The following is a 19,369-nucleotide window of genomic DNA, read 5'->3' as shown; positions in this document are numbered from 1 at the left end:
AATGTTACCACTTTTGTTGGGGTTAGCAAGGAGTTTCGTTTACTGTGCAGTAAAAGGTCGAAGGGAAATCAGTTGAGACAGCAGCGATTTTCAATGTGATATAAAAAATCTGCTAGTTTCATATCATTCACAAAACGACCCCAATTTTCACTTCAAAATCAGCACGAACCGTTCATTATCCTGCAATGCTAGGCACTGTTCCTTTTTAAAGATATTTTTCTCCTGTCTAGAACACTGCTCGAAAATGACCACACATTTATGCAAATTTGCACGACTGCATTAGTCAATTGAGGTAACAGCAAGGTGCGATGCGGTATCAGAGAAATAGCGTGTCATCGCCGTTTCCTCTGTGTACTACTGTGAATCTTTTGGCACTGTTCTCAGCACCGGCAGGCAACCTGAGATCATTATTCACCGGTTAGGTGAGTTTCATTTCATTTTAACGGATAACCTTTTTGGACAGCGATTAATTTTAATTGTAAGTGAAAATTTGCAACCGTGCTTTTTGCTTTCAAACTACGTAACCTTCCGAAGAAAATACCAATTCAGACAGATAACACGAATTAACGGCACTGCCGGTCTTAAGTGGTTTTTGGCTAATTTTTCCCATTTATCTTATGATCCTACCACTTCAAATCAGCAGCGCATATGAAAATGAAAAAAAAAAAAAATACAGTCAAATTTTCATCACACGGCAGCCTGACAAGTGACGTTTCATCAAGCGGTTCAGATAGATTAAAAAAATCCAAAAATTGTAGGCCCTTCGAGAAAATTGTGAAATCCTAAAAGGATGCTGATGCTGGAACCCTTGAGAACCATAAAAATCTTGAACAAATAAGTTGAAATAAAATAATCAGAAATCTTGACTTAAAAGTTCTGAAAATCGGAAAATCCGATTGTTTTATAACTTCTCAAAGCTCGAGCAATGTTTAATGCGATAATTTGTATATTCTAAGATTTAAAACGCTAGAAATCCCAGAATCCCAAAAACAAATTCATTGAAATCTATAAGCGAGTCAAAATTCCAATACATAAAATACCTGGAATTGTCAACCAATATCACTAAAATTCTGGATAAAGATTTAATAATCCTAAATTCCTGCACTCTAAGAAAAACTGAAATCCCAACATATAAAATACTTGAAACTTCAAAAACCTGAAAATTAATGAAAAAATCAATCATCTTCAATTTTTTAACTCCAAAAACATATAGTTGTAAAATCTTGGTTTTTAAATCCACAACGTTAAATGATGCAGAAACATTGTTTGTTCTTGAGTTTTAACAGTTCTAACATTAAAAAAAAATACAAATTTGGAAATGATTTCGAAATTCTGAATCCAATATTTAAAAAAAATTGAAAAACTTGTGCTATAACTTTTAATATAATAACCTTAGCCCTTTAATTTAAATAGTTAGGTACTTAATGAAAAATGAATTAAAAATAGAGCTTGAGCTTGAGCCTGACGACCGTACATTTCGTAGTTGCTCCTCCGTGATCTGAGCTAGTAAAGCTGCACAAAGAACCACGTAAATGGTTACTTGGGATTATTTTGCTATCTTCAGTGTACGACAATTCAGTAGCTACCACTTTGTATGAATCGATAACGGCGCCGGCCACGTCCTTACGATCGTTAGGGTAAGAAAGGATGTTGTGAGGAAAGAGGTGTAACAGTCGTTGTTGTCGGACACCGAGTTTATCTCTGCAACTCCACGACTGCGACGGAACGAAAGGGTTATGTCACCGTGGTAAGTGACCGAGTCAGATAGTGTTGCGCGCGAAGTTAACTCATTGCGAAGATGAACGATGAGTATTTCTCTTGTCAGACCCCGCCGGCCTTTACGAGCGGCGCGCGCGAATGCAGTTCACAACCAGAAGCATCCAAGTATTTTAAATATTTGTCCATTACCTTCGAGTAAGCAAATGCACCTCAGCAGGCGCGAATTTTATGTTATTTTGTTGACACCGTGGTAATTCACGAAATCAAACAATGTAACGAAAACGACCGATGAGAATCTTTCTCGCAAAACACTGCGATCCTGTGCATACGATGGTTCCGTTAATTACGATATTTATTGACCGAACGAAACCTTCGGCTGACCGGTCACTGTGAGACATAAACAAATTTCTGTGTATACCTCGCGCTCTACATTCCGAAAACATTTAGAGTAGTGAGGGATAAATGTACGAACCTAATTGTTATTGCAAAATATTATTATAAAATACGTTTTTTGTATCCAAGCGGTACATGAACCTTTTGTCTTAAAAACGAATTACCAGAGATTTTCGAATTTTGTTTGTAGCATGATAATTATACTTTTTGAAAAAAAAAATACTCAAATTCGAACTTTTACCCCACATGCGGAGCAAAAGTTCGCACTGTATGAACAGTGCATTTATTACTATTCTTAAAAAAGTTAATCGTTTTTCGCTAATATTGCAGCGATTCATTTTAGCTGCGTTAGAGCGCTGCCTGTAATCGCATAATTGTAACATTCGATATTTTATGGAATTCGTGCTTTTTATTGGAAAATGCTTTAAATGGTATGTACTTTTTACATCTGAAAAAATATGTTTATGTTTGTTTGAAAAAAGTCGTAAAAAATACCGAGTTGTTTTGTCACATAGCGTAAAAAACCGCATAATAATCACACTACTTGTTCAAAAAGCTTCCTGTTCAAAAAGCATCCTTTGGAACTCGGGAGTTATTCTGGTACGATAACCAACCACCGGTGATCCATTTCTTATGTTCAGCTCATGCTTTTTGAATTCAAGAAAAACTTCATTTCCCTTGTGATATATTCCGAAAGTAGCTTGAAAGTGATGGCATAAAAGTATCATTGCAAAAATTTCAACCAATTTGACTTCAAAAGACATGTTAATTGTATACATAGTGTAAAGTAATGCTTTCTTTTTTTTTTCTTCATCTATAAGTAATGCTTTCTTCATGATACTAAATTTAGTTCAAGTGTCTATTTGCAAGAATATATTGGGAACAATGCACAGATCAAAATATAAAAAAATATAAAAGTGTCATTTAAACGACCAATTTTGCAAATGTAACAATTATGCAATTATGGGCAGAGCGGTGCCTCGAAATAATTTTCTTAGTCCTTGAAACCCGGCTTTCCGACTATATGTTCCATTTATGAAGTATTTTTTTATGAATATTTGAATAGATTTTTATAATTATTGGTTTGAAGTTACTTCCACAGGCCGGTTTTTATGGTTTTGAGTGTCGTGGTGTTATGCCTCTAGAGGCTCTAAAGCCCAAAGAAATAATTAAAAAAAACGAGGTCCTTATACGCCATTTTGGGTTTTAGAATGACGACTTCCGGTTCCCGGAAAACAACCATATATGGTCGAATACCACCAAATATGGGTATTTCCGAACTCGGATTGATGCTGCAATCGAAAATCAACCTCAGAGGATATTCATGAATTCAAAATGGTTACTTCCGGTTTGCGGAAAACAGTGAAAATTGACCAAATACCACCCCATATGAGTAATTTCGGAATTGGGATGATGTGCAGAAACATTAAAACGAACCCAGATACCATTTTGAATTTCCGGTTTCCGGAAAACAACCTAAAATGGCCGAATACGACCCAATATGGGAGGTACGACTCTGAATGCGATTTCAAGAATGGTGATTCCGGTTTCCGGAAAATATACAAAATTGACCGAACACTACCTCATATGAGTACTTTTGAAATCAGAATGATGCCAAAAGACCATCTTGAATTTGAAAATGGCATCTGAAATCGATTTCCGATTCCCTGTTGTTTTACAGAAACCGGAAGTCGCCTTTTAGAATCCTTATGGTGCCTGGGGTCGTTTTACAGTCTCTAGGCATAATGTCGATTACGGATATACACATTTTAAGGGGTATTCGACCATTTTAGGTTGCTTTTATTAGAAACTGAAAGTCGCCATCTTGGAATTCAAAATGGCGTCTGTTAAATTTCCCTATCTCTAGGCATCATCTCTGTTGCAAAAATATCTATATTGGATGGTATTTGACCTTAAACACATATTTTCATTACGGTTACAGAAACTTAGTGCATACTTTTGCCCCGCGAAATATGCGTACTTTTGTCCCACAATGAGTTTTTCAACTGGTTTAATTTTTATGACAAACACCAAAACATTCAAAATCACTCTACAAACCATAACTATACAAGAGTTTTTTAGGTTCTATTGTTTTCCAATTTCTGTAGTTTCCGAATAAGAGAATCCTAATTCCCAAAACTAAGAAAATTAGATCAAGACAGCTAAAAACACAACTTTTCTCCTAACTTTCCACCTTTTAAACGAAATCTAATGTGTTTACATGTGTGATTAACTGGCGTTATAATGCAAATTCATGCAATTTTACCAGTTTGTTTTCCTCGTATGTTTCGAAAAAGCCAAAGTGTTCTTTTGCCCCGTGCGTACTTTTGCCTCTTACTACTCTATATGAACAAGACTGATCTGGGCAGGAAACGCGTTTACACCGAAGCATTATGCGCGACCGCTCTGTTCCCTCCTTCCGATGCAGAAACTCGGGGAAACGAAATCTCACGCCGATGCTTTCTTAATTTATCGAATTCATTAAATTTGCTGACTTTTATGGTTTTATTGAAATGAAGTTTTTTGACGTAGGACTACGTCTTTGTTTTCTATACTAGATTACATTTTGTGAAATTGAAATTGGAACTGGCAAATGTTGCGTCAGATTTCAAACGATCATAGCAAGCGAACGACTTAATGCATCTTAGTCATTTATATGTCGGTGGATAGATAAAATGTGTAAGAATTGTTTGATATAATGTCTAACATTGTTGCTTTACTGCTTAATGGTGAAAAGAAGTGAAAAGCTCCAAGGTCAAGCTTTCTCATACATTTCCTTTCTATTCCCTTGTTTCCCTTGGAAAAAATCTACACTGAACTCGATACAAAAGACTGCGTGTAGAAAATTCAGCGTCAGTCTAGTTTGTCACACCATAGCGACTGGAGTACAGCTGTTAGAGGTACGCGACAAACAGAAACGAGAGCTGCATACGAGTCAACTTCCAGGCACTGCGGAACATGTTACCTTTATTTTGCATACGGCAGCAACAGTTACCATCGTACGCTACAGGATATTTGGCTGGTACAGCTACTGGAGGGCACAGCAGAGAGCAAATTTTATTTTGCGCGGCCAAGCAAAATATTCAATGCTACCGGTGGTACGATCATCAACGTACTGTAGCACACACTCGAGCTGAAGATCATAGAATCAGTTCTTTTCTGAACTATAAATGCTTGAAAATAAGAGTTATGAGAATTTTCACAACTACTACTAGTGTGAAATTTCCATGTATTCATGCATCGTTATTTTTACAATAACGACCATCAAATATAAACCCCTAAAGCTGAACAACAGTTCAGTAGCTTCTGCTTTACTTCCTAAACGGTCGGTTAGGATAGGGCAGAAGGAAGTGTTACTATCGTTGTTACAAAAGACCGGGTTTACCTCTGCATCTCTAACGACTATAACGAAAAGCAAGAGTACTCTGTCACCGTGATCGGTGACGGATTTCTATACTTTTACTGCTCTTTTTTACCGAACCTCGTCAGTTTTCCTGCCAAGTATCAGCATTTTTGACTCTCTGGAGAGGTATTTACTCAGCTGTGTGTGACTTTTTCTGAGATTTATCGTGAGGGAAGGATCAAGTAGGGGGACGGGAGGAAGCCTGAGAATAATCCCATGTTATTCTAGACCTTGACCCTGAGGCTTGACAATTTATCCACCTTTTTTGCCTTTCTCCTAGAAAGGTATAGCAATCACTGGAAAAACTGAAGGTATAAAAGTGCTCAAAAGGGCCAAATGGCATATACCACTCGACTCAGTTCGACGAGCTGAGCATTTTCTGTATGTGTGTGTATGTGCAACTTTTCAATCTCACTCGATTTTCTCAAAGATGGCTATACCGATTTTCATAAAATTATTCTTAAATGAAAGGTCTAGTTGCCCCATAAGACCCTATCAATTTTTTTTTGCAATCGGACTTTTACTTTGTCTGTTATGTTTAAAAATGTGAAATCCAGTTATGAAAAGAAACATATTCCGAAGACTACTCGCACTCACTCACTTTTCACAGGGATGGCTAAACCGATTTCCACAAAATTAATGTCAAATAAAAGGTCTAGCTACCTCATAACACCCTATTGAATTTTACTGTAATCGGACTATAACTTCGTCTGTAATGTATCAACAAGTGGAAATCACGAAACTTCATTATCTCAGAAACTACACAACCAATTTGAGCATTATTGATATCAGATGAACGGACTTATTAAGGGTTAACTGATGATTTATTATGATTGAGCACGCGGTTCAAAAGTTGTGAAAAGTAAGTCATATTTGAAATAGAGAAAAACTCCTACTATAAATAATCGAATCTAAAATGATATTTAATCGAATGATATATAATCGAGTCTATATATAATTGAGCCCAACCTAAATATAAATACAGTGACGTTTCGATTATACCACGATCAAAAAAAAAAAAAAAATTCGCGTCATATATTTAAAACATATTTGTTTCATGTTATTTGCAAGTGTATGTGTTAGTGTATGTTCATATTTGTATAAATGTTATAATTTAAATGTTCAGTATAACTTTTTTTAAACTTCTGAAATTTGGAAAAATTTAAGAAGTTATCAAAGTTTTAGAACTTCTAGGATCTAAATTTCGTATTCTTTTGATTTCTTAAACCTTTAGAACTTGTTGGATTTCTCTGATTTTTATTTGATTTTGAGTTGTAAATTTCTGTTCTCTTTCTAGTTTGCTTGAGTCTTCTTATTCCTTTAGTTTCATGGATTTATTTGATTCCTCTAAGAACTCTAAGATTTTTCAATTATACTGAAATCTGGATTTTCTAAATTCATCAGTTTCATAATCTGATATTTTGGAAATAGTTTTCATTCAGACTTTCCGTCTTTGAGTTCTCGGAAATTTTTTGCAAGATTTGTTATTCTGTAGTTGTGATAAATTTCGAATTTATTGAATCTCGATTATTTGAATCCTTGGATTCAAATTCTTCAATTTTTCGAATCCTTGGATTCCATTTGTGTTCATTGCTTCTCGGATTCATATTCCGGAGGTAATTTGATTTTGAAATTTTTGAAATCGTCTTAGAAAAGCACAGAAACTTTTCTTTTTGTTTTTGTTGGATTTCGCCATTTCCACGAATTTTTAAGTTTAAGTGATTTCTTTTATATCATATATTGTGAGTTCAGATATATAGAATTATATATTTTTAAAATGCAAAACCTGAGCGAAAAATTGCTCTAGAGCTCGAACTGGAATATTGAAAAAAAAAAAAAAAAAGATTACAGCTTTTCACCGCTTCCAGTGAATGTTGGTGCTTCTAGCCGCCCTAGAAGTACGTCAAGTCTTAACTTCAATAAAATTGTCCCGGAAACATACGTAGACACGACAAACCTGGCGGGCAATTATTCTGCTGCTGTTTTACGTCCTTCCGAGATGGTTATGGCCCCAAAATTTACAGGAACGATTAAAAAGCTGGAAATTATATTAATTTTATTTCTCCAGTTTGAGCTTTAAGAAGGTTATTATCATTGTTTCCCCTCAAGGTGAAATGGGTCCAAACTCGAGGAAATTAAGTTTTGCATCAAACTACTAAAAATTATTAAAGCCAAGGCAAAAAAAAAATTTGCACTGTGTAATGGAATTAATATCGATATTGTAATATCTTAAACAATAGTAGCTAAATGACTTTTCAACGGAACTACAATTGATCCAGAATGTGTTGGAATGACGTTGTTTCGGAACGATACATGCAAAATCAACCCCTCGATAACGTAAACTTTTCTTCCTGAAATAGCACCCAAAATTACCTGACGAAGTAGTCAACATTTCGTCATTCGCCACCTACTCATCCAAATTCCACCAGGAGCGCTCACTTTCTGCCTTTCCGTGTGAATACCTCGTAACTGCGATCGTGCACACATTATGTCCCATACTGCCCCGCTTCCTAGCGTTTAAGTGTTGCGGATCGGAAGCCAGTGCAGAATGTGTCGCATTATGTTAAAACGGCATGACATTTGGAGCCCATGACGGGTGAAATGTGGAAGCAAAAATGCCACTTTAGTCAGTCATTACCACTGCCGTCGAGACTGCGCGTCCACCGTTTTGGCTGGGGCAGGGTTTGGATTTAACGAGTTTTCCCTCTATAGTTTCTAGCCAGGTGAAAGGTGGTAGGTATCACACTAGAGGCTCGGCTGCGACTCGACAGACACGTGGGAGGGAGGCCAATCGATGACACCAAACGTAAATAAACTCGGTTGCTCTGTGTGACAGTCGAAAATTACATATTTTTTATTGATTTTCTTTCGAGGTTGTTTGGATATTAGCCAACTGCGTTGCGGCGGTAGCGCAGCGTGGACTTGATCGAATCAAATGAGAATCACCTTTTTGCCACCAGTTTTTCTGGGTTTCTCTAACGAGTGAAATTGCTATCAAACGGTGATCTACCATGCGGTCCCACTGGATGGAGACGCTGGAGCAAACATCAGTGTGACGAGGTTTCGTTCACTGTTTTGTGCTCAGTTCGTACGCTTGGTAGAATCTTAATATGTTTACATTACGAGCGAAGTAATTAGCGCATCAAATGGCTTCCCGCTTGGTTTGGTTTGGCCTCGGCCGGGTGTTCAGGTGCGAGCGGCTAGTAAACGGATTATCCGCGGCAGTTCCCAACCTGACAACACTGGCCAGCAAGGAGCGGCCAATGTTTATTTCGTAAATAATCACCGTGTGGAACGTTCTTCACAGTTCAATTATTGAAACCGGAGTCTATTAGCGGAATTATTCAGGAGGCAGATTTTTGATGTGTTATTTTCTGTTTACCTATCGGAGTGGATTATCATGCTTCCGCTTGCTGCTTCATGCTACTGGGACATACGGGTAGATGAAACGGCAAACTTTTTGGACGTTCCGAACTTTACTTCGTATATGTTTATATGATAGGAACTGGAAAAAAATGTATCCCAGGTGTCATCAAACATGCTTACCTGCTAATGAAAAATATTCAGGCAGAGTATAGAGGATGGAATGGTAATTTATAACAAACGACCTAGAAGGATGTTTTTTACCGGTTTTTACCTTAGGAAAGTTGGCTGCGATCTGACTAAGAAAATTATTTTTGATTGACGTGAAAGTATGAATTGTTTTAGTTGGTTATTTGCCAAAAAGTATTTTTGTTTTCGTTTTTCTTCAGAGATTTAGACTTTTTTGTTTTGACCAAATCTAAGAAACACTCCATCGAAACGATGTGCAAACACAATTTTTAAAACAGAAGTCGAATAATTTCACAAAGGATTTCAGTTCGATCCCATTTTTTCGTTGTCATCATGATTCCTATCACACGATGTACCATATTGGGATTGGATTTTCTTCCGTACGTTTCGTCCCAAATGTTTTGCAGCTGCAGTCGCAATCTGTTATATGCACTAGGAATAAGGAAGAAAAAAAACCCGTTCTGATAGATGCGAATTTTTGCAAGGTAAGTCATTCCGTGCCGCCGTGTGTGAATAGTGAAACGAAATCGTTCTATCGTCACTACACCACCACCACCGCCGTCAACCTGTGTTATAAGATTAACGAAATGTATCGTGCCTCCATTTCCCACACCAAGACATGCCACTTTTTCCCTTGCACCTATGTACGACGGAGTGACAGTCGCGCATCACGTCCCATCCAATTGGCCTTTGAGGTGTTTTTGGCGAGTTTTTCGTTTCGTTTTGTCCCAGAAGTGCTGTTCGTTGTTTGCTGGTTTGTTTGTCATTCACGAAAAGGATTTCTACCAGCGGGAATATTTTCAGTTTCGTGATTTCATGTTCCGTCGTCATCGTTGTGGTCGGGGTGGCATTACTGCACAAGTTATGGGGCGAAATAGTTTGCTATTACCTAGCAGTGTTTGGTCGGTTTCGTGAATAAAATTAACAAATCCGCTCGTCATTAGCGAGGAGCACTCGGAACAATGTAACGCACCTAACAAATCAGGAAAACAGTGTGAGCCTAACACAATTATCGGCTCAAAGTGTAGTTCAAGTGCAGCCAATTTATAATAAAGCATCACGCCGGTTCGGAAGCGAAACGTGACTAGTGGCCGTTTGTTCCTCCTAATCACGCCTTAAGTTTCGCTTCCCACACACTGCAGCAGCAGCAGCTCGAGTAGGGTGGTTTACTGCTAGCTATGTTTCCTTCTAATGAAAAGGTACGGGAGGTCCATTAGTTGTGATACCGGGAAATATTAATTTTAGTGAAATTACGGCTTGGAAGTCTATCAATATACTTCAATACGACGTAAATTGTCGCTACAATTCGTAGTTATATGATACGTCTTTAAGAAAATGGGTGTGAAATGAAAATTTAAAATCGGAACAGGGGACGAAATCATGTCCAACTTCAAATGCTTGTTACTCGATTAGTTTTCAGCGGATTTGCTTCGTGCTTGTAGCAATCGGTTGGACAATTAGCTACGCATCCGACAAAATGCAACATATTTTAATTTGATTATGCAAACTATTGTACTATTGAAAGTATACAAAAGTCGATTTTGGCTCAAACATCATTTCACTAACGGACGGTGTGACGGACGGTCACATCTAAGCAGCAATTTTCGACCAATGTATCAGGTTCTAGATGAAAAAATAAACTGTCTCTCAGGACAACCAAACACTGCATTGGAAGAGTTGATTTAATCTATCATTCTTGTTGTCGAATGGGCTATTGATGAGTCTCTTAATCTTTTTATGTTGTTGAACGGATTCGTTCCATAGCTTCGCGACGATTTGAGATATTGTTTGGTTGAAATAGGTTGATAGTAGATAGAGATTTTTTATATGTTCCGTACACTGTCTCCTTACTCCAACTGAAAAATCAATCGAACGTACAGTCAGTGAGATGGCTAAGTATATGAACGCCAAATACAAACATGATTACTAGAAGCGTGCGAAAAACAAAATGTGTTAGAACAGTATTTTTTTACACGATGGATGCGTGCCGTGCATTTGTTATTTGGAGAAACATCGTAAAAAATCGTGTAGAAATGTAATTGTGTAAAAAACAACCGACTATGGTCTGTTATCGTTACTGTTACATACTTTAACTACACCCAACGCAAACGGGGAACATTTTATTACTTTAGGGCAATTTTTTATTACTTATTGTGTCTTATGACTGCGCATTATACACAAATAGTAATAACCGAAAAGTAACAAAAATTATGACGGGCACACCCTTGTATGTGTTTCTGCAGGAGAACATACAGCCAAGCACCACAGTGCATGTGTCAGCAAGACTTTACTCGCTGCATTTGTATTGATGCAACGATCAGATTCATTTTTGCTCCCTTCATCCACACATAATGAGAATCTCACCCGTCAACCTCAAATGTCTAATTAGAAACACTTTCGTTTTGTCCCCCAGTGTTTACATGAAATGAATATATGTTATACTGTCTGAACAGGGTTGCCGAAGTTGCGAATATTGTTCTGGATGGGCACGAGTTTTGTATTTTCAAACAGGTGCAAATGAGTTTCCATGAACCAATGACTATGTGTTTTGGATAGCTTGCAAGAAAGCGAATGTTTTTGTTTTTCTCTAACGCAGTTTACAGATCGTGATGTCATTTAAAGACGCATTTCAATTGTTTGAAATCATCAACGTTTGCATACTCTATGACGGGGAAAATGCTGCTTGGCAGCTCTTGTCATATTCTTCCTCTACTCCGTATGCATACAACGAGCGAACTAATACACGCTTACCGGATGAATTGGAGATTGAAGAAACTTGTAACATGTGCAACATATGCGACGGTGTGATTTTTTTTTTCTTGAGATGGAAAGGGAGCAGTTTTTGACAGAAAAAATCTTGCATGTGGTTGAAACGACCATTATTAGATAGTCGTACTCCCGTAACACGTGCTAAATATATGACAGTATGTTTTGTTACTTGACTGGGGAAGAATTTTATTGCCTTTTTAGTAATAGGTTTGTTACCTAAAAAGCAATTTTGCGCTATTGCTTCTAAGGTAATAAGGAAAAGTTTTGCGTGTATCAAAGGCGAAAACGAAAACTCGTACAAAAAAATTTGCAGTAAAAACATCATTCATCATTTATCAAAGTGTCATTCTCGCTTCTACGTTTACGAACCTGGTCGTTGTCATTGTCTCAGAGAAAAAACGGCCAGCTTCGTAAACGCGAAGCGAGAACGACGGAACTAGAGAAGGTTACATCGTTGTACGCGCTTCATATGCATCATCTCTAAGAAGATATTTAAGAACTGCTGCTGGTGCTTCTGCTCCAGAAGCTAGATTAGAAATGAACGCGCGCCACATGTCGGTACAGCTTTTATGCATGAAAAAATGCACAACTGTAGAATAGACAAGGTTAATGATAGCTGCTGTGAACGCAGCAGGAAATAGTGCTCATTAACAACTAACCGAAACGGAGTTCTGTTTTTGTTTAATGATTAAGGGGTGATTGCTCCGATGCAAACACTGTTCTTATCAGGACAAACAAATCTACAATTGAATAGTTAATGATTCTTCTCTTTATAAATACATATAAAAGTGGAAAAGTGTTGGAAAATTGGCGTTGTAAATTTACTTTTTCATTTTCATTTTTACAAAACCTTTTAATTTTCTCAGCAAAATACGCCAATTTTTGACTGATATAGGGTAATGTTTCTTGGTATATAATAATAGTACACAGCGAGTTTGCAGCTAATTCATTTAAAGTTTAAATTCATTCATTCAAGTTCAAAGCGAATGGACGGATAGTTTATTTTTATTTCGAAAACTGGTGAATATAAAAAATTATTTTGGAATGTCGAAGTACATGCGTGTGAATAACGTTCGTGACTGCCGGAAGCGTCGTCAGGAAATGTCGAAGTACATGGGTGCGAATTACGTTCGTGACTGACGAAAGCGTCGTCAGAAGCAGGGAATCATTCCTGCACCTGTTGAAAAAAGACTTGCGTTGACTACTAAAACGGTAAAATTCAAACTAATGACTTTAGTAAGCATCAATTGAGGACGTGGTAAATTTAGTTTTCTACCCTCTTCCTTACTGTGTAGTGTGTTAATGAATAATAGCTCTTTGTTGTCCTACTAATGCGATTGTCCTCCTTTTTTCTCCTTCTCTTCTTTTTTTTAAATTTCTTTACCGTGTAAAATTTTTTTTGGAGGGACATAAAGACACTCGGCGCAGGATATTATCCCAAAGTTTGATTTATGTTAGCACAAAAACCGGAACATCAAGTAATTAAATAATCTGCTGCGCCGAGTGCCTAATAATGACAAAAAATAGCGTCTAAACACACTCAATTTGTCTCGGCAAATTTCCCAAAAGCTGATAGAGCTCGGCGAATTTTTTGCGAATGTTAGCAATACATTTTGACAAACATTCAGCAATTACATCGATCTACCGTAAACCAGTAAGTATTGACATTTCGTTTGCCGAAGTTCTTGAAAATTCTGCCAAAAGCTTGTAGAATATTTCGCTGAATTAATCAGCCGTTGAGTTTTCGGCATTCAAATCTAAGTGTGAACGGATTGTTTGATTGGTATAGTGTCTTCGACAAAGTTGTATATAGTAATATACACTGTGGAAAAAATTTAAAAAAATTTTTTTTTTTCAAATCTTAGCTTTTCTAGTTGGTAGTTTTTGTAAAAAAAAACTGTAAAAATGGACTTTCGGATACACTAAGGTCTTTTTCATACGCTGGGAATGCGTTTCAAATTTGAATGGACCCGAGTAAAAAAATACTTTTTTGAGTTGCAAATATAACGAAGAAAATCGTCCTTAAATGGTTGAACCTCGTTTAAATGTGATAGTGGTCAATCTAGAGACCAAAATGCAATATTTTGAGTATTTACACCAAAAACTGTGATTTTTCTCGAAAACTGTTTTATGATCCCTCGTTGCCGAAAATGGAAAACGTGATTGAAATGAGGTCGATATCTTGCACCGTTTTTTGAGTAATAGCGGAAAGCAATCCGCGTTAAAAAAAGATTTTATTGTATGTATATGCAATTTATGATTATTGTTTTATTTTTTTCCGAAGAATTTTTTTAAACTGTGTATATTTTTTCTAGAACGACGAAAATATTATCTACAAATTTACTGAAGTCGTGACATAAAGCAAACAAACCATTTTGGCTCGAATAAAAAAAAATTATTATTTTTGATAATTTTAACTGTTTTGTTTCTCGTTTTACCATCAATTAATTTCGACAATATTGTTACCTTCAATCTGTAAAAAATGGATTTTTAAAGATGGTTCTCTTTGAGATATTGAATATTTAGTAGCAATTTGTAAAAATTTTCCTACAGTGTATTTATTTTTTCTAAAACCGCATTTTTATTGTCTACTACTTTGCCGAAGATACTATTTTAATCAAACAAAACCGTTTTCTGACAGGGAATATTTTATTCATCAGTCACATTTTTGAATAGGTCTTCTTGAAACAGCAGCGGTAAGTCAACATAAACAACTAATATCACAAAATGACCCTCTTTATCTAAAAGAAACTACTGTGCAAAGTTTCAGCTAAATCGAAAACTGTGCCTCTTTTATTCGCTCTTTGGCTATTTCTAGCATCCTGGACAAATCTGATAGAATATCTGACGGCTTCGTCAGGTCGTATGTACTTTTTTCTATGTGGACTCATCACTGCGACCAGAGACATTTGATCTATATTTACCCCGGTGTTTTGTGTAGACCGAGAGAAAAGTGACGCCTTGGCTCGGCCGGGAGGTCGGTGCAACCTGCCAAACAGTGAAAAAGTACCTGGCAAACATGGAAGTACATGTCAGGAAGAGGCAGTCCCGTCCACTGGTCTTGGAGCTGCAGGCAATGACGCAGCAGCAGCGCCTTAATAAGATAGTCAAATCGATTTTCCCGGTTAACCGTGACGTGGCGATGGTGATGGACGAGGAGACCTGTCTCACCCTAAATGACAACGACTGGCAGGGCACTTCGTTATTTACTTCCCCCACGAAGGAAGTGAACATCGAGGTGATGTTCATTTCACACACCAATTTTCCCAAGAAGAAAAGATGCTGCTGTTGCTGACAATCAGTATGGAAAGGATGTCAAAGTCGCTCTTCTTTCACTCCGGACTGACCGTGAACGGGGAAATTTATGGTACGAAGTGCCTGCCGGTAGTTGCGTCGTTCATCAAGAAATAGCATAAGGCGGAGGACGCGGTATCTTGGCCGGATCTGGCGTCGGCCCATTACTCGAAGCGATCGTTGGAGAAGATGAAGCGGCTGAACATGTGGTGTGGTACCAAATTTGATGAACTCGCCCAACGTCCCCAAGTTGCGTCCTATTGAGGATCTGAAGCGTAAGATCTACTTCAACAATTTTGTTGCGAAAACTGACGTGAAATTGATAGATTAGACGAAAAAAAGAACTCAAAAATATGCCTACACGCATGTTTTTGTCCGCCATTGCCATAAGACCGCTCGCAAGGGCGTAGATTTTTATTGCAAGTAAGCTTACGTTCCATGGGAAATTCATTAAACTCAATTTTTTTTCATAGTTATTTTTTTACCACCATCCAAAAAAGTCAATTTTTTACCTATTTTTGTTAGGAGGAGAGTCAAGTCCTTTGTCAACCAAATGGCCTGAATCTACTACGATTCCAACCCGCGATCACCCGCTTGTCAAAGCGGACCCTGTAACCTTGCGGCTACATCGCTCCCCAGGTTGTATGTATTGTCGGCCGGGTCCAGTTTGCCTGGCTCTACTGCTTTTATTGCACTTTGGAATTCAATATATTTTATCTTACTTCGAACATTGAAGTTTCATGGTTTGTATGAATGAATCACTTAATTTAAAGTTCAATATGTTTACAGTTTTTCAACAGAAAATGCGTTTTAATTTTAACAAATTTTCATACTGCCACACTCACGGAACACATCTTCGATCCTAGCAATAATCGATAATCATTTTCTCTTAAAATATACAATTATTCATCTGCAAATAACCCCAGGCTCGTGGCACTAAGGTAGCAAAAAACGCATCCTATTTGAGAGCTCAGACCTCCCAGTAGGTCTCGAGGTACGATGCTGGTCTAACAAGCCAGTTGTCGTGGGTTCGAGTCTCGGCTCGGGAGGTACTGTTAGTGTCAGTAGGATCGTAGCGCTAGCCCCGCAATTCTCCTGTACACTAAACAGTTGGCTGCGAAGTCTATGAATAAGAAACAGAAGGTCGAGTTCCGAATCAAGGCTTTGCTATTTGAGAGCTACGGGACAAAACTTGGCTTTAAGCAAATGTTTCTTCGGTACAGCATATTAACAGTGATTTAGTTTCCAGAACATGAGCAGGCTGGCGGAAACCTGGCAAAATCAAAGAATATCAGGGAATTCATTTGTCGTTCTGGGAAATCAGGAATTATCAGGGAAAAGCAAAAAATTATCAGGGAAAAAATTATCATCTAAATGCGATTCTTTTTTAAACGGCTCTGTAGTGCTAAAACGCATTTTTAAGCATTATTATTATACTAAGTTCCTAAAACTGGAAGAGTAATAGATTTTGATCTCACAGAGTCTGTGAAATTTTCATAAATTTGACCTTCAAAAATCAAATGAATGCACGTGTAAGCACAGTCCCTGATAGTGTGCCTGAGAGTCCTACTTGTGCCACCTCGAAAATTGATTGGAAAATTTTATTTTTTTGCATTTTTTGAATGAATGACTTACCAATAAAAATTGTTGTGTACCATAGTAATTTGGTCCAAAACACAGTAAGGAAACCTACTCATAACAATTAATTATTCATTTGTTTACATTGACGATTTTTGACGTAGGACTACGTCTAACCGCACTATATTGAGATACATTCTGAGAAAACTAAAAACCAAGGTGTAACGCCGGAATGAAAGATTTCAAACGGTAATACTTGTGTAACCACATGATGGATTACAATGATCAATATGTCGTTGGATTGATAAAATGATGGACATTTTTGTGATACTTCAGTGATCATTATTACTTAATTGTTCAACAGTGAAAATTAGTGAAAACTTTCAAGATCGAATTTCCCCTACAATGAACCAATCACGTGCGCGCATGCCTGGCACAGACTTCATGAGTAGACACAAACCATGGCGCATGTAAACGTAAAATTGATTCTTGAAATGCCACGTCGTGATTGATTTTTTGTTACGCTTTCGGACATTTTAAACAACTATTCCATTTAAAATACAGCTTCGAAAAAGTATGAATATCCTTGGTTGGATGAAATTGAATTAACTATTCTTATACATTTTTCAAAAGTCTTGAAAAAGACTGTTTCTGAACAGCTTGATAAAGTTGTGTGCTGGGCTTCGGCAGATTCCTTCGCTGCAGCAAATTTGTTTACTACAAGTACTGCCCTTCCAAGCATAGTTGTCCCAGCGTGCATAAGTTTTGTGTAGAACATGGGACTACTATGATTGGAACGGCAGAGTAGCCTTTCGACAGCCCATCACTTTCATCACAACTATTTTTCTCCGTCTCCAGTGTTAGCGCTAGAATCAGTCAAATGATTAGAGTTCGTTGTCTAATCCGAACAGAAACATCCAGCGTTCCACTAGCTCCAAACAGAAATGCTGCGACCGCCACGCGCACAGGTTTAGCTCAAAATGCGAAATGACTGAACGCGCGGACGGTTCTTTTCCTTTTATACTCGCACACTGGCAACTGATAAGCTCCGCCCGGTTTAATTTTTCTTTCATTTCCTTAGCTGCATATGTTCCCGCAATCACACGCAATGAGAAATTATCTCGAGCAATCTGCGACAGGACAAATGAATTCAATTTAAGTTTTGATTTATGACGGCTTGCCACTGCTCGTCAGAACCCCCAGAAACGATTTTAAAACACTAATTGTCATGGAATTCGATTTTGATCTTACATTACAACAGTATTGCTGCCGGTTGAAACAAGCTAGCGCACCGTTTCTGAAGCAAAACGAACCTGTTATTATTCACTGTCCATTCACTGGGCTCGAAATTCCCATCGTTGAGTAAAATTGAATTAACTTTCTTTATAAATTTAATAAAAGTCTTGAAAAAGACTGTTTGTGAACTGCGTGTTAAAGTTGTCCAAACAGGAACATCGGGAGTCCGCTAACTGCAAACAGAAATGCTGCGACCGCCATGGAATTCGATTTTGGTCTTACATTACAACAGTAATGCTGCCCGTTAAAACAAGCTAGCGCACCGTTTCTGAAGCAAAACGAACCTGTTATTATTCACTGGGCTCGAAATTCCCATCGTTGAGTAAAATTGAATTAACTTTCTTTATAAATTTAATAAAAGTCTTGAAAAAGACTGTTTGTAAACTGCGTGTTAAAGTTGTCCAAACAGGAACATCGGGAGTCCGCTAACTGCAAACAGAAATGCTGCGACCGCGACGCGCACAGGTCTAGCTCAAAATGCGAAATGACTGAACGCGCGGACGGTTCTTTTCCTTTTATACTCGCACACTGGCAACTGATAAGCTCCGCCCGGTTTAATTTTTCTTTCATTTCCTTAGCTGCATATGTTCCCGCAATCACACGCAATGAGAAATTATCTTAAGCAATCTGCGGCGGGACAAATGAATTCAATTTAAGTTTTGATTTTTTTAACAAGCCAAGAACGAGCCAGTATTGTCATTCGCTGGGTGAGGGTAGGGAGAAGCTTTGTGCTGGATATGTCGTTGCAATGAAACCTAATTAAAAAATAGAGCTGTGAAGAAATTAAAATCAATGATTTGAGCATGTAAAAATCAAAGATGTGGTAATTCTAGTTTTCTTTCCTCTTGCTCACTGTGTTGTGTGTCAATGAACGATTACTCGGAGTAGTCCTACGTCAATAATGCGGTTGTGTGTCAGATATAACCTTCTACTTTTTTTTTCGAAAAAATGTAAGATTTACCTCTGTTCATAGACAGCCCTATGACAAAATCATGGGGAGTTCCGTAGCCGCAAGGTTACAGAGTCCGCCTTGGTAAGCGGATGGTCGTGGGTTCGAAGGTCGTGGGCTTAGTAGAATCAGGCCATTTGGTGGTTGCCAAAGGACTTTAGCATGGGTTTATTCTCAGGCTTCCCACCAAGTACCTTTCGTTCAATCTGAATTCTAGAGTACCTCTGGTGACTCTCCTTCTAACAAAAATAAGTCCCTATTATAATAAAACTGGTGTGAGTAACGTATGAAAGTTCTCAACAGGGAATTGTAATTAGGCGATATTGTTAGGAGGGACAGAGGCTCGGTATAGTAGAGTAGTAAGCTTGAAACGGAAAGGTAAAACTTACACACAAGCACGGATATGAATGATAAGC

The 19,369-nt window shown here is 37.7% G+C and overlaps 2 protein-coding genes across 6 annotated transcripts in view; one reads left to right on the top strand and one right to left on the bottom strand.

The window, feature by feature from the left end:
* The window catches only part of LOC129734024 (double-stranded RNA-specific editase Adar), a 92,729-nt gene that overhangs the window by 33,883 nt on the left and 39,477 nt on the right, over nucleotides 1–19,369 (bottom strand). The window lies entirely within an intron of this gene.
* The window catches only part of LOC129734025 (uncharacterized), a 33,521-nt gene continuing 24,211 nt past the window's right edge, over nucleotides 10,060–19,369 (top strand). The window contains exon 1 of the mRNA XM_055695728.1: nucleotides 10,060–10,266. The gene's annotated coding sequence lies outside the window, so the exon portion shown is untranslated. The remainder of the gene's footprint in view (nucleotides 10,267–19,369) is intronic.

This window comes from Wyeomyia smithii, chromosome 1 (assembly GCF_029784165.1).
Source record: "Wyeomyia smithii strain HCP4-BCI-WySm-NY-G18 chromosome 1, ASM2978416v1, whole genome shotgun sequence".
Classification (NCBI taxonomy): Eukaryota; Metazoa; Arthropoda; class Insecta; order Diptera; family Culicidae; genus Wyeomyia; species Wyeomyia smithii.
This window is presented reverse-complemented; position numbering and strand designations above follow the sequence as displayed.